The sequence below is a fragment of the Pipistrellus hanaki genome, assembly GCF_964339955.1.
Source record: "Pipistrellus hanaki genome assembly, chromosome: 15".
Taxonomy (NCBI): Eukaryota; Metazoa; Chordata; class Mammalia; order Chiroptera; family Vespertilionidae; genus Pipistrellus; species Pipistrellus hanaki.
This window is the reverse complement of record NC_140517.1, coordinates 38677965-38694445: the sequence shown is the minus strand read 5'-3', so window position 1 is coordinate 38694445 and position 16481 is coordinate 38677965. Positions and strand designations below refer to the sequence as shown.

The 16481-nt window shown below is 44.8% G+C and overlaps 1 protein-coding gene and 1 pseudogene across 6 annotated transcripts in view; one reads left to right on the top strand and one right to left on the bottom strand.

Annotated features, from left to right (window-relative positions):
• The window catches only part of CYP2S1 (cytochrome P450 family 2 subfamily S member 1), an 84870-nt gene that overhangs the window by 37122 nt on the left and 31267 nt on the right, over window positions 1-16481 (bottom strand). The gene's annotated exons all lie outside the window — the stretch shown is intronic.
• LOC311633932 (large ribosomal subunit protein eL32-like) lies at window positions 4960-5460 on the top strand (annotated as a pseudogene). The gene has a single exon. The product of its transcript is annotated as a large ribosomal subunit protein eL32-like (transcript).

Here is a 16481-nt window from a genome sequence, read left to right as displayed (position 1 = left end):
TCTTTCTGATACTGTTCACCATATGCCATAGCTGGGTAAGTGTGTGTGTGTAGTATATCGAATAGGAAGGCAGTCAAGGGAAAAATAAAATTGCATGTCTCCCATGTGATGACTCTTTCTCCCTCTGCTCCATCTCTATCTGTATCCGATTAACATCTGATTCCACAACCCCCTTTCTTTTGCTTTTAAAAAAATAATTATTTTGCCCTAGCTGGTTTGGCTCAGTGGATAGAGCATGGGCCTGTGGACTGAATTGTTTAATTCGGTCAAGGGTACATGCCTGGGTTGTGGGTTCTGGTCCCCAGTGGGAGATGTGTAGGAGGCAGCTGATCAATGGTTCCCTCTCATCATTGATGTTTCTATCTCTCGCTCCCTCTCCCTTCCTCTCTGAAATCAATAAAAATAGATTAAAAAATGGCTATTTCAAATACAGAGTCAAGACAGGTTTAGAGAAATTGTCATTTTAGTCATATATGCACAGCTATTTTGGTTATACATTAACATTTTTGTCATTTTTATCTTTAAAGAAATAAAATATTTCTAACTGGTTTGGTACCTCCTGTGTTTCCTCCCAGATTTCACATAGTTAATATTCTGAGGCATTTAAAAATTATTTTCCTACACATTTGTGTATCTGTTACTGGAAAGGGGACTGGGCCCAAGTGGGTCTACCTGGGGCTGGTGGGTAGTGTGTGAAGAGTTCACAATACAAGTCCAAGTGATTTTGACTCTTGGGAGTAGTCCATGGAATGGCTTTAACGTGTCTCCAACTGCTATAGGTGGAAGTGGGGTGTCCTTTTCCCCACTGAGTGCTTGAGATGGGGTCCTTACAATAGCTCAAGAAAAATAATTTTTTGAGATTCACATGGGAGGATGGTGATTTTTATTTGTGTGGAAATACACGTCTGGGTTTCTAAAGTCCTATTTCCCTTAATCCTGTCCTGGAGGAAGTGCAGTCAATAGAACTCAAAGCAAAACCAGTGTCCAGTTTCCGTTCCATGCTGGCATTGGGTCCGCGTTAGCATTAGGCAAGTTGTAGTCCATTAGTTCCTTGTGTGGGGCCCACATGACGGTGGGCTGTGTGGGTGAATGCACAGGAGCCAGGAGAGCAGGCCTCCTGCAGCAAGAGTCCCCAGAATGCCAGGAGAAGAGCACAAGAGAGAGCGAACTTGTTTTTTTTTGTTTGTTTGTTTGTTTTTTTAATATATTTTATTGATTTTGTACAGAGAGGAAGGGAGAGAGATAGAGAGTTAGAAACATCGATGAGAGAGAGTCATTGATCAGCTGCCTCTTGCACATCCCCTACTGGGTATATGCCCGCAACCAAGGTACATGCCCTTGACCGGAATCGAACCCAGGACCCTTCAGTCTCCAAGCCAACGCTCTATCCATTGAGCCAAACCGGTCTTGGCAAGAGAGAGCGAACTTGTTTAGGAAATTAAATATTTCAAATCTTTCTCCCTTCCGGTGCTTACAGTGGCCACACCTACTCTAGCCAATGACCTGTTCCCAGGTGTGATTGACAGACAGGTACCTTCCCTAGCTCACCCAGACTTTCCTGGGGAGGCATCCATTCTCCACCCTGGTTAGCCCTTCCCCCAGCGAGCTGCGGGAATGGACTAGCAGCTTTTGTTAAATTGCAGCTTTCTGGCAAAGCTGCACAAATGGCATGTCTATCATAGCTGGCCTTCCCTTTGCTCCTTTCCTGTTTTTTATAACAAGGTTAATAACCACAGTTTCACATCCACTTCCCCAACAGACCCATCCGTAGGTCATTTCATTTTTTTTCTCTCAGAGACAGCACAGTGTTTTTCTCTGGTTGAAAATTGCCTCGTTTCAAAAGCTTGAGTCATGGGGCTTCTGGCTTCAAGTCTCCCTTCTGCCCTCTGCTGGGCTCCAGCCCAGTCTCCCCCAGAAGCTCCAGGTCTGTAGGTCCTCCCCTCCTCACCTCATCACTCTCCTTCACAGCCAGGGGGATCTTTCAACGCAGGTCTGTGATCCTTTGCCAGACACTGGATGCACCTCAAGCCCACCCCTGGGTGCCAGTCTTCCTCACCTGCGAGAAGCCGCCCTCTGTCTTCACTATCAGAGAAGTGTGGACAGGGATCCCAGAAGGCTGGCCCTTAAAGCTCTGGCAATGGTAACTGAAGCAATTTCCCTACCAGACAGCCGTATAGATCCTTATTGATAAGTTAGTCTGCCTGTTACTGGTATTGCCTGCCTAAGGGCTATGGGTGTATCCCAAACCTGAATAAAAGGGATGAATAAAAGCGGAGTCCTTTCAAGGGCTTCCACCTGGCCCCCAGTTTCCAAATTATTATTTCTTGTCTTAGCTCTTTCATTTGTGTGAGGCCTCCCTCCTCCAGAGCCAAACCCCAGCCCGAACCCCGAACCACATGGGATGTGGGACACTCATAACCACCCCTAATTCCCCATGCCCCACATCTGGCCAGGATGACACAGGCATTGAGTGGAGTGAAAGTGCTCCAGTCTCAAAGCTGGCTTTGGCATTCTCACAGGGCAAGAAGTGTCCTGTTTGACGAAAATACGTGGCTTGGCTGGTTGGTGGAGTGGGAGAGTGGTGGAGGACCCATCTCAGGAAATACCTGGCAGGGCAGCTTAATGGATCCACATTCAAATGGAACAGAAAAGGGTTGGGAGAGAGGATGGAAAGGTGTGAGAGGTTCCAAGTTGTGCTTTGAGGATGCTGCCTTGGGCTTGGAAACAGTGGTGGCCTAAATCCAGCTCTGCCCCTCCCCCAACCCCCGCCCCAATGTTGTCTCCTAGAGTGACTTCAGCTGTTAGCCAGCCTCTCAGTTTTCCCCTCTGTAAATGGAGCTCGTGACTACCTGCCTCTCAGAATGCAGTAACGACCAAATGCAGGGATGTGGCTCATTGCAGCTTCTCATCATAAGATGGGGCGGTAGGATTAATGGGCGTCGCATGATTAACGGACGATATTGGCAGATAATTGATGTGAGCCAGCTACCGCTTGCTGCAGGTGAGTTTTGGATGCGTGTTCCATGCCAAGCGTGGCACCCACACCTCAAACAGCCCGAAGTCAGTGTTATTATCTCCATAATACTTTCCCAAAGAGATTCAATTACACAAGGAGTACATGATTATGAGCTCATTAACAATGTCAAAGTCTACAGAGAAAGAATCACTTTCTCCCTTCCACGCCTTCCTTACGCCCTGGACCTGCAGTTTTGGCCCTCACCCTCGTCCCTCTATCCCTAGGAACTAAGGCTGCTAATGTTCTCAGTTTTGCTGCCAGAACCAGCCAGGTTCGGTTATTTTCTGTATTTCTACAAAGTGAGCCCCACTTTTAGAGAGCTGACAAAAAGCCCCACCCAAGTTCAAGGGGTCACTGGCTGTGTTTCTTCAAAGTCACATTCCCTTTATGCACTGTTATCTCTAAGTCTGAAGTAAATTCTTCCTGCATTTAATTGCATGTTTTCTTTCAACCTGCTCCAACTTCCAGAATAAGGAGTGGGTGCCTGGGGATCTAGGAACAAGGATGCGGAGGAGCCCATTGTTCCATGTGCAGATGGTCTCAGGGCGTCTGGGCCTCAGCTTCTCACATCCAGTGTTGCTGCCAGGGAGCCACAGGCCTGGCAGAACAATGAGGTTACAGTGAAGACCGAGACAGCTCGACTCACAACCCAGTGGGGTGAACAGATCAGCCACCATTGACTGCCCAGCATGGTCTGGACTGGGCTGGGAGGTACAGGGAACTGTGGAACTCAAAGTAAGTATCTGCCCCAACCTGGGAGTGATGGGTGCAGGGAGGAGGACTTCCTGGAGGAGGGCACATGTGAGTCTGAAGAATGAGTAGAGGAAGATCACAAGGAAGAGCATTTCCTGCCAAGAGAACAGCCTGTTGGGAGATCAGAGGGTAGCATGGGGTATTTGGAGGAACTCAGGGTTGATGATGATTCCATCACGCAGTGCTGGCAGGTGGGGGAGTTGGTTTCTCATTCAAGGAGGGTTGGGGCTTGGGATGAAAGAGGGAAGCAAACATCCTAGGTGGGAAACAGCTTGTCCTGAGGTTTGAGCAGTAGAGACCCAGCAAGGAGCTTATATCTGGAGTTGGATGACACAGATCTGGACAGCAGACATAGGTTTGGAGGTCCCTACTGGCAGACATTTGAAGTCCTGAGAATGTCTGAACTCACCTGAGAGAGCAAAGAGTGGACCTGGCTCCTAGCTCCTAGGAATCCCAGCATTGAAGGGCAGGGCAGAGGAGGGGCAATCAAGGAGCCAGAGGATGAGGGGCCCTGGAGAGAGGAAGCCCCCCACCCTCATCAGATGGAGCAGAGGTTCTCAGCCAACTCCTCACCAGAATTAGTATTTTACAATACTTTCCAAAAATGATGTGCGGCTAATAGCGATTTTGATTTAAAATTGATCTTTTTAGAATTTTGTGCCAAAAAGGTATGTTCACCTCTGCTCTGGTTGCTGTCTCCCCTGGTGAGATAGCCGGCAGATCCTTCTCCTCTAATAAAGCCTGTAGTCCTGGTCTTTGGCCTCTGTCTGATCTTTCATTATGAAAATCCCTGGAGATGCTTTCATTTTTGTTACCATAAAAGGGACTTGGCACCTTAGTTGATTTGACTCAGTGGATAGAGCGTTGGCCTGTGGACTGAAGGGTCCTAGGTTCAATTCCAGTCAAGGGCACATGCTCGGATTGCGGGCTCACCCCCCAGTTGGAGGCATGTAGGAGGCAATCAATCAATGATTCTCCCTCATCACTGTTGTTTCTGTCTTTCCCTCTCCTTTCCTCTCTGAAATCAATAGAAAAAATATATATAAAAGAAAGGGAACCTGGCCCTGAGCGGGTCTGCCTAGGGCCATTTGGTAGTGTGTGGGTTGTTGAATTCGCGAAGGAAAGATTTCACAATACAAGTTCAGGTGATTTTGAGAGCATGTTAATTAAAGCTGGGACAATAACTCTTCCTCGGCGCTGCCTACGGAGGTGGCAGCCATCTCCTACACGGCACCATGGCTGCCCTCAGACCCCTCTTGAAACCCAAGATTGTCAAAAAGAGGACCAAGAAGTTCATCCGGCACCAGTCAGACCGATAGGTCAAAATTAAGCGGAACTGGCGGAAACCCAGAGGCATTGACAACAGGGTGCGGAGAAGATTCAAAGGCTAGATCTTGATGCCCAACATTGGTTATGGGAGCAACAAGAAAACAAAGCACATGCTGCCCAGTGGCTTTTGGAAGTTTCTGGTCCATAACGTCAAGGAGCTTGAAGTGCTGCTGATGTGCAATAAGTCTCACTGTGCTGAGATTGCTCACAACGTCTCCTCCAAGAACCGCAAAGCCATTGTGGAAAGAGCAGCCCAGCTGGCTATCAGAGTCACCAATCCCAATGCCAGGCTGCGCAGCGAAGAAAATGAATAGACAGATTGTGTACACATTGTATTTGTGTTAATAAAATCATAAAATTCTGCATAAATAAATAAATAAATAAATAAATAAAGCTGGGACAATAAAATAAGAAAGGGCTGGGGAAATGAGCCGAGGCTGGGCTGCTTTAGCTCACTAAGACGTCAGAGAAAAGGGGGTCTTGAGGACAGATTCAGGGCTTAGCCCAGGATAAGCTTCCACTGCCCATTGCTTTCCTGTGGGGTCCCTTAGAGTTTAGAAGGTGCAGATGCGTGCCTGAGGGGGAGGAGGAGGAAGAAGGAAAGTGCTCCTGAGAGAGAGAGCACATGCTGGATCTTTGTTTTGAGGGGTTTTAAAGGTTGGGTGTGTTAAGGTAAAAAGCGTTCAAACCTGTAAATAATTTTTGAGTTTATTTGAGTTTATTGTCGACAATTGCTGGGAAGCAGAATCTCAATGGATTGGGATAATGCTTCAGAGAATGGCGGTTTTTCACCTTGTTTTCTACATTACAATCAAAGAAGGAGATGTAAGTGGGTTACATGAAATCCATTGGTGGTAGATTAGGGAGGCAGCAGAAAGCAAAAGGTGGGAGGACCTCCAGGATTGGATAAAAAGTAAAATGATAGACACATACTTCTTTTACTTAAGTGGGTGCAGGAGAGTTAATAGCCAATTAACATGGTAACAGTAACAGTGAAGGAATTTGTGGTATCTGTCCTGGCATCCAGAGCATTTAGTTGTGCCCTAAGGGGTCTGGGGAAAAAGGAGGTTACAAGTTATCCTGACATTTCATGAATATGTCATCCTATCTAATAAAAGAGTAATATGCAAATTAACAATCACTCGGCTATACCCACAAGCCATGCCCACCAGCCAATCAGGAGCAAGTATGCAAATTAACCCAACCAAGATGGCTACACCCCTGGAGAGAGCAAGAGGCTTGGGTTTCCATGGCAATGGAGGAAGGCAAGTTTTTTACATACCCTGACCACCCCAGGCCTCTGCTCAAGGTTACAAAGTTTCAATTATAGAAGATAAATAAATCCCAGATACCAGGGCCTCCCCTTGGGTCACCAGGGGGTGTGGCCAGCCTGCAAACCACCACAGGCCTCTCACCCAGACCACCCCACACTGCAAGGAAACTCCCACCCTGATCCAGGACACCCTTCAGGGCAAACCAGTCTGCCCCCATCCATGCACCAGGCATCTAGCCTAGCTATGTGGTCAAAGATCCTGCCCCCATGTGGACACAAGATGGCCATCACAAGATGGCCAGCAGGGGACAGCAGTTGGGAGGAACCAGGCCTGCAAGGGAGGGCAGTTGTGGGTGATCAGGCCAGTAGTGGAGGGCAGTTGGGAGGGACCAGACCTGCAAGGGAGGGCAGTTGGGGTCAATAAAGTCTGCAGTGGAGGGCAGTTAGGAGTGACCAGCTTGACAGAGGAGGGAAGTTGGGGGCGACCAGGCCTGCAGGGAAAGGCAGTGGGGGAGGGGGGATCCAGGCCTGCAGGGAGAGCAGTTTTTTTTTTTTTTTTTTTTTTTTTTTTTGGAGGGGCAGGCTTGCAGGGAAAGGCAGTTGGGGGGGACCCAGGCCTGCAGGGAGAGCAGTTTGGGAGGGGGGGCCAGGCCTTCATGGGAGGGCAGTTAGTGGTGACCAGGCCTGCAGGGGTGGACAGTTAGGGGCAAACAGGCTGGTAGGGGAGCAGTTAGGCATCCATCAGCCTGGAAGGGGAGTGGTGAGGGGGTGGTCAGGCTGGCAGACAGAAGTGGTTTGGGGCAATCAGGAAGGCAGGCAGGAGGGTAGTTGGGAGCAAGCAGTCCTGGATTGTGAGAGGGATGTCCAACTGCCCATTTAGACCTGATTCTACTAGGATCGGGCCTTAATGGGCAGTTGAACATCCCTCGAGGGGCTCCAGATTGGAGTGGGTGCAGACTGGGCTGAGGAGCACCCTCCCCCCAACCCCGTGTACGAATTTTGTGCACCAGGCCTCTAGTTATAGATAATAGGCTCAGTTAAGGCAAAAAGACAGGCTTAGTTAAGGTAAAGATTGACCAGCCTAGGACTTAACTACCCACCATAACTGCTTTTAGTTAAAGTTTTAATTTCAGATAATCCTTGTGGTTACTTTAGGTCAGTGGTTGGCAAACCACGGCTCACGAGCCACATGTGGCTCTTTGGCCCCTTGAGTGTGGCTCTTCCACCAAATACCACGTGCAGTTGCGCACATACAGTGTGATTGAAACTTTGTGGCCAATGCTCAGAAGTTGGTTTTTAGCCTGGGCGAGTCTATTTTGAAGAAGTGGTGTTAGAACACTCAAGGGGCCAAAGATCTACATGTGGCTTACGAGCCGCCATTTGCCAACCACTGCGTTAGGTCATTGAATTTGTAAGACTACCATGCAGGCCTTCCCTGAGTTTGTCAGGTTAGCATGTGGCCCCCCCCATTTTTTTTTTTTTTAAATCCACAGGTGTTTAGGGGAGGCCTTAGAGGGGAATCTCAATAGAATATTCATCAGTTTTATGTTGATGTGCTAAAATGAGATTTATCCTTTTAACTTCATTTGGCATTTCATTGGCAAATGGCATTAATTGGATTTTTGCTATTTGTCTCCCCAAGTAGGTGATTTAAGCTATTTACCCTCTGGTTGTGGAGGAGAACTACAAATCATTTGCTCTTAAGTGTTCTTGGTTAAGGGAAGATTGGATTTACTAGATTACTTCTTTATCTATTTCTGTTTTCCTATTCTACTTGTCTTGGCTTACTAACCTATTTCACTTTCACTTACTATTTTCTAGGCAGTTTTCATTAATATTGTAAATTTTATAAATACAGTTGATTTAAAAAATCATAGCTTTGAATTTGGGGCCACAATTTGACTGAGTTCCTTTTCAGTTGCCTAAAGAGCAGTAGTCTTGATTCTTTGCTTAAGTAGTACATAAAATCTTTTTTTTAAAAATATATTTTATTGAGTTTTTACAGAGGGGAAGAGAGAGGGATAGAGAATTAGAAACATCAATGAGAGAAAACATCGATCAGCTGCCTCTTGCACACCCCCTACTGGGGATGTGCCTGCAACCAAGGTATGGAACCTTTCAGTCTCCAGGCCAACAATTTCCTGACGCTCTATCCACTGAGCCAAACCGGTTTCGGCTCATAAAATCTTTTTGAACAATTTGTCTCTCCATATATTTTTAAGTTGATGGCAAACTTTTTTTCTTGAGTCTAAATTGTTGCAATTTCTGGTATATTGTAAATATTGACATTTAAAAATAAAAGGTGTGCCACTGTTTTAAATATATTTAGTGTCATCATTGAAACCTGAGATCCACTATTGACCATTTACAAAAAGACATAAGCACCTTTTTAACTTTACATTTTCTTTTTTCTCTTTGAAGTTGTACTTTATTCCACCTCTATTGCAGAATTTTATTCAATATATTTTTATACTTAAACAATTTTTAGTAATCATCCTATCATGTTTCTGCTCAACAAATTATATGTTTCTTGTGACCATAAGTAAATAAATAGAAATTAAACAAAATTTGTTTCTTGGGACCAATAAGAAATTAACATTTTTCTTCTTGAGTTGGATTTTTATTATAACTCTTATTTGTACACAAGTGATGAAAACATAAATCATTACATCATTTGATATACAAATTTGTGCATGGGTATAGTCCTTAGGCCTGGCCAGCGATCAAAGTGTAAGCATCTGGTGTGGGAGGGCAGAGCCCAGCTTACCCCTGCTCACACCTGCTTTGGCCTGTCACTGCCCGCTCACCTGCTCCACCATCTCTCCACAGTCCCACTCTTGTTGGGGCCTATTGGGGCCAGCAGTGCCTCCACAGCTGCCAGCTGCCAGTGCTGTGTTGCCAATGTCCTCCATGTTCCATGCTGCCCTCTGGTGTTCAGTGTACATCATAGCAAGCAGTTGAACTCCAGGGCTCCCAGTCAACCACTCAAGTGGACAATTTGCATGTTAGTCTTCTATTATCCTATATAATAAAAGGCTAATATGCAAATAGACCGAAAGGCAGAACAACTGGAACAATCAAATAACTGGTCGCTATGACATGCACTGACCACCTGGGAGCATGCGTGGACCATGGTGGTGTTGGCTGCAGAGGGGTGGTGGAGCAGGTGAGGGGGGCATCAGACCAAGGTAGAGCACTGATTGCTGCAACTGGGGCGAGCCTCTGGTGGTTACTAAAAATTCTTTGCTTCCGCGTGCTATAGTCCCGCCTGGCAATTGCACCTGCTGCCGGCACTGGAGCTGCCACTCGCACCCACTGCCAGCGCCATCAGTGGGTGCAAGCAGTGGCTGCTGGCCCTGATTGCCTCTGAGGACTTCTCTACCTCCCCCTGCTCCTGAAGGGTGATCAGGGCAGTAGCTGCTGCTCGCAGACACTGCTGGGGCCAGCCCCAATCGTTCTGCACCTTCAGCAGGCGTGAGCGGGGCAGGCACTGTCAGTGCGTGGGAGCAGCAGCGGCGGGAGCAGGGCTGCCAGCAGACAGGGGACTGGGGACTGAGGTGGGAGGAGCCAGGTGGAAGCACGGAGGATGAGCTGAGACCTGCCCCTGTGCTTACCATAGCCTTGTGGCCCACAGTTCCTTTCAAGGTGCACGAATTAATGCACTGGGCCCTTAGTGTAGGATAAAAAAAGCAAATTTATATTTGACACTTATTAAGGAGATGAATGTGCTTTTTTAAGAAATTAGTTCTTATATTTGTAAATAAATAGGATTTATTATACCAATAGAATTTTGCTAAATATGTATGACGCTACCACAAACATTTAAACTACACATCTCTTGATATATTTTTATGCACTTCTGTTGAATATACACCCAGGAGAAAACAGTGGGTTATTGGATGTAAATTTCTTTTAACTTATACTATTGTAGAAGCCAACTACACAAAATCTCGGGAGACCCAGACCTGGCGGGCCAAGGGACCCAGAGTCAAGTCCCCGCCCACCCACGCATCATGTACATAGCCTCACCCACCTTGAAGACACTTTTGGACGGAAATAAGAATAGTTTTCTGCCCTAACCTTTCCTTCTCAGGAGCACTTAAATTGACCTTCATTGGAAGACGAGAATTGAACAGAGCAACACTTACTTGTTCCCATGAAAAACACATATGATGTTCAGCAGGTGCCTTTTGGCATTTGGTTGTGATGGCTTGACGGTGTCATGGTCATGGGGTTTTTATAATAGGCATTACTATAGTTACTTCGAAATTTCAAAAGTGATCATACTAAGTAACATTTGAACTGGCAGCTTATGAGATCTTCTATTTCACATCTTCGTAAACTTTGCTCCAGACTTTTTAATTTCAGCTAATCTGTGAGAGGGCAGTTGTGCTGTGTTGTGTTAGTTTGCCTTTTCTAACGAGTAATAGGCTAAGCATCTTTTTTTCTTTTTCTTTTTTTAAATATTAGTTATTGGTCTTATTTTATTTTATTTATTTTATTTTTTAAATATATTTAATTGATTTTTTTACAGAGAGGAAGAGAGAGATAGAGAGTTAGAAACATCTATCAGCTGCCTCTTGCACACCCCCTACTGGGGATGTGCCCGCAACCAAGGTACATGCCCTTGACCAGAATCGAACCCGGGACCTTTCAGTCTGCAGGCCAATGCTCTACTCACTGAGCCAAACCAGTCTTGGCGAGGCTGAGCATCTTTCAATATGTTTACTGGACATTTAAAGTTCCTCTTTTGTGTTAAATTTTGTCCATTTTTCTTTGGGGTTGTTGGTCTTTTTATGACTGATTTCTAGGATTTTTTTTTTATGTTTACTGGGTATGAGCTCTTTGCTTGTTATTGTGAATATGTTTTCCACTCTGGCTTGCCTTTTTACTCCTTTTCTGGTGTCTTCTAATGAACTATCATTGAATGTAGTCCCATTTATCAATATTTTTAATTATAGATAGTGCATTTTTTGTATCATATTTAGGAATACTTTTCCTCCCTTGATATGCTCCTATATTTTCTTCTAAACTTTTATTGATTTTACTTTTAAAAAATATATTTTCTTTATTGATTTCAGAGAGGAAGGGGAAGGAAGAGAGAGATAGAAACATCAGTGATAAGGAAGAATCACTGATTGGCTGCTTTCTGCACAATCTGGTTATGTGCCCTTGGTCAGAATTAAACCTGGGAACTTTCGTCCGCAGGCCAGCACTCTATTCCACTGAGCCAAACCAGCTAGGGCAATTGTTTTGCTTTTTATTTAAAAAATTTTTTTATTGATTTCAGAGAGGAAGGGAGAGAGAGAGAGAGAGAGAGAGAGAGAGAGAGAGAGAGAGAGAGAGAGAGAGAGAGGGAGGAGAGAAAGGGAGAGAGAGAAACATCAATGATGAGAGAGAATCATTGATTGGCTGCCTCCTACTGGGGATGGAGCCCAAAACACAGGCATATGCCCTGACTGAGAATCTTACCCTGACCTCTTGGTTCATAGGTCAGTCAACCAATGAGCCACGCCAGCTGGGCTGTTTTGTCTTTTAAACTTAGAAAATTAAATTGAATGTAACATTGGCTAATACCATTATATAAGTTTCAGATGTACAATTGTGTGATGTGTGCTCATCTCCAAAAGTCTAGACTCCTTCATATGACCCTTTTTAGCCTCTTTAACCTACCCTCACCTTCTTCCCCCTGGGCCACTATATTGTTGTCTGTGTTTATGAGTTTGGTTGTTTGCTTTGTTTGTTTGTTGCTTTCTGGTTTATATCCAACACATTAGTGAAATCATACAGTTCTTGTTTTTTTCCATTTGACCTATTTCATTTAGCATGATATTCTCAAGATACATCCAGGTTGTTGCAATATTTTATTATTTTAAATGACTGAATAATATTCCACTGTATATATGGAAATCAAAAGTGTTAGAGAGGGTGTAGAGAAAAGGGAACCATTGTGCACTGCTGGTGGAATTGGTAAAATGGTAGAGCCACTATAGAAAACAGCATGGAGGTTCCTAAAAAAGTTAAGACTAGAACAATTCCAAATTGGGTATCTACCTGAAAAAAATGTGAAAACAGTTACAAAGATATACCAGTGTGGCTCTATGTTCATTGCAGCATTATTCTGAGTCAGGCACTTAAGAGGCATTTTGTTATTTAATTCCCATTTTGTGGATGAGGAAACCAAGGCTCAGTTATTTTCCCAGGACCACCCAACCAACAAATGGCAGACCTAGGGCTTGAACTCAGGTGTGTCTGAATCCAAAGCCTGTGCCATACTGTCCAGCATTAGGCTCTTTAAAGTAGGACTTTAATCACAGACACCCCCCCACCCCCCACCTTTACCCCACCACCCAGTAGAGACTTCTTATCCATCACCTTTGTTTTACAAAGGAGGGCCTGGGGCAGAACTGAGGAGTGGCTCACACAAGGTCATCCACCCAGGCATAACAGGTGCAAGGTGTGAGGTGGGGAAGCCTGAGGCATAGGTGGGAATCTCTTCATGTTGACATTCTGATACCAAGGACTTTGGTACAGTTTTTTTGTTTTTGTTTTTTAAGATAACAACTATGGCAATAGCCTTAATCTCTCTCTTTTTTAAAAAAAAATATATTTTATTGATTTTGTACAGAGAGGAAGGGAGAGAGATAGAGAGTTAGAAACATCGATAAGAGAGAGTCATCGATCAGCTGCCTCTTGCACACCCCCTACTGGGGATATGCCCGCAACCAAGGTACATGCCCTTGACCGGAATCAAACCAGGGACCTTTCAGTCCCCAAGCCGATGCTCTATCCATTGAGCCAAACCGGTTTTGGTGCCTTAATCTTTTTTTAAAAAGATTTTTTTTATTGCCCTGGCTGGTTTGGCTCAATGGATAGAGTGTCTACCTGTGGGCTGAAAGGTCCCAGGTTCGATTCCACATGCCTGGGTTGCAGGCTCTATCCCCAGTAGGGGGTGTGCAGGAGGCAACCCGTCAATAATTATCTCTCATCATTTTTTAAAATAAATCTTTATTGTTCATATTATTACAAATGTCCTCATATTATTATACTTAAAATACTATTTTCTTGAAATATTAATGTTTATTGCATGTGATATTATATTAAGATTGTTTTTCTTGAATAATTTGTTTGTTGCATTTAACATTATTTTACTTAAAATAGATTCTCTTGAGATTAAAAAAATAAAATAAAATGCTTTAAGAGATTGATGAGAAGAAACAGAGAGAGAAACCTAGCTATACAGAATTAAAATGGCTATAAATAAGTACCTCTCAATAATAACCCTAAATTTGTTTTTTTAATAAATCTTTATTGTTCATATTATTACAAATGTTCCTCATTTTTCCCCCTCCATTGCTACCCTCCACCAGGTTCCCATCCCACCCTCTGCTCTTTCCCCAACCTCCATTGTCCTCATCCATAGGTGCACAGTTTTTGTTCAGGCTCTTCCCCCACCCCCACTCCCCTTTTCCCTGAGAATCATCAGTCCACTCCCCTTCCATACCTCTGATTCTATTATATTCACTAGTTAATATTGTTCATCAGGTTTTTTAATTCCCTTGGCTTTTAGTTTCACTTGTTGATAGTTACATATTTGTTGTTCATAATTTTTATCTATATCTTCTTCCTCTTCCTAAAGAACCCCCTTCAGCAATTCATATAATTCTGGTTTGGCGGTGATGAACTCCTTTAGCTTTTTTTTGTGAAGCTCTTTATCTGGCCTTCGATTTTAAGTGATAGCTTTGCTGGGTAGAGTATTTTTGGCTGTAGGTTCTTGCTATTCATCACCTTGAATATTTCCTGCCATTCCCGTCTGGTCTGCATGGTTTTGTTGAGAAATCAGCTGACAATCGTATGGGTGCTCCTTTATAGGTAACTATCTGCTTTGCTCTTGCTGCTTTTAATATTCTCTCTTTGTCTTTTGCTCTTGGGATTTTAATTATGATTTGTCTTGGTGTGGTCCTCTTTGGGTTCCTTTTGTTTGGGGTTCTGTGCACTTCCTGGACTTGTAAGTCTATTTCTTTCCCCAGGTGGGGGAAGTTTTCTGTCACTATTTCTTCCAGTATTCTTTCAGTATCTTGCTCTTTCTCTTTTCCTGGGACCCCCATAATTCTGATGTTGGTTTGTTTGAAATTGTTCCAGAGGTTTCTTACACTATCTTCAATTTTCTGGATTCTCTTGCCTTCTTGCTTCTACGGAGGAGTGTCTTCTGGCTCTTTATGTTCCAAATCTTTGACTTGATTCTTGCGATCTTCCATTCTGTTTTTAGGACTCTGTATAATATTTTTTTATTTCAGACAATGTATTCTTTATTTCTAGTTGATCCCTTTTCATATTCTCATAGGACTCATTTATTTTTTCAGCCTTTTCTAGGAAATTCTTGAAAAACCTTATAAGCGTGGTTTTGAACTCTATATACAGTCGCTTCTTGTCCTCCATTTCTTTTGTTTGTGATCTGTTTCCTTGTCTTGGCATTTTCACAGCTTCCCTGAGTTGGTAGGGTGGCTTTGTGTGCTAAGGTGTCCTATATGGTTCAATGGGTCAGCCTCCCAGTTACCTGAGGTGGACAGTCTTGGTGTTGCCCTTTGTGGGCTGTGTGTGCAGTCTTGTTTTTAAGCCTTGCTTGTTGTTGGTATCACTGGGAAGCGTTGATCTCCAAGACAATTGGCTATGAGGATCAGAAGTGTCTCAGCTAGGAGGGTTTCTGTATTGCACTTGGATGGGGTGGAGTCTCGGGGTGGCACAGCCAAGCTTTGGTGAATCCCGCAAGATTGGTTGCAGGCACGCACACCTCTTTGGTATAGGCACAGACAAGCTCCAAAGCTGTCTGTCCCTCCCTAGGAGAGTCCTATTTGCTGCGAATGAGAAAGCTAGCCACTGGAAGGGCTTCTGTGCTCAGCTTGGATAGGGCAGAGTCTCGGGGTGGTGCAGACAAGCTTTATTCAGCCCCTCCCTACGAGGGTCTGGTTTCTGAGTCCCACAGTAATGGCCGCTGGCTTAACACACCTCTGAGAGATCTCTGCCCACTGCCTGACAGTCTGGCCTCTCCCTGTCTGGGACCGTCTATCAGAGCAATAGGGTGGTTCTGTTTTCCTCCCAAACAAGAAAGCTAGCCTCACATTAGCTGTCCCCCCTCTCCACCTGCAAGGAGTAATCCAGCAGCGAACTCAGCCCAGCCCGCTCTCTCTGCGCTCCACAAGCAAGCCAGCAGCGAAGTCGGGCGGCCGCCTTTTCACGTGCACAGTTCTCCGCACCTTCACAGTTCCTGAGGTTCAGCGTGCCTTCTCTCTCCTTCCCAGATGGTAGAGCCTCCTCTCAGCCAGCCGTCTGGCACTTCAGGGCGATGTTTCCCCTGTTTTTCAGTTCTAAATTCAAATTTATTGTGGTAGGTTGCATTCAGGTGTCTACCCTATGCCGCCATCTTGGTTTCTCCTCTCTCATCATTGATGTTTCTATCTCTCCCTCACTATTCTTCTCTGAAACCAATAAAAATATATTTAAAAAAATTTTTCTTTTTTAATTGATTTCAGAGAGGAAGGGAGAGAGAGAAAGATAGAAACATCAGTAACTAGAATCCTGGATCGGCTGCCTCCTGCATGCCCCCCACTGGGGATCGAGCCCAAAACCCAGGCAGGAGCCCTGATCGGGAATCAAATCGTGACCTCCTGGTTCATAGGTCGACGATCAACCACTGAGCCACCTGGGCTGGGAAAAATGGGGATACTTTTAGAGATACCTAACTGAAAACATTTATAGGTAACTTGATACAATGTCTGGAGTTTGCTTGAAAATGATCCTGATTTTTGAGGACTGCAGGGAGAGGATTGTTAGTGTTACAGGAAGGAGAGGGGCTTGCCTCCCCAATTTGCTGTGGAAATGGGTTCTTGGGGTGCTGTGGGAAGAAGCATTTCTGGAGGCCCCCATAGGAGGACGAGATATAGTAGAAAGCTTTGTTTCTGTGGAATTGCACCAGTGGGTTTCCAAAGCCCCATTTCCCTTATTCTAGTCATAGAAGTGTAGCTGGGCCTCAGCAGAGCTGACATCAGAACCGCTGTCCAGTTTCCTTCCTATGATGGAGCTGGGCCCAGTCCAGCTTCAGGCTAGTGTAGC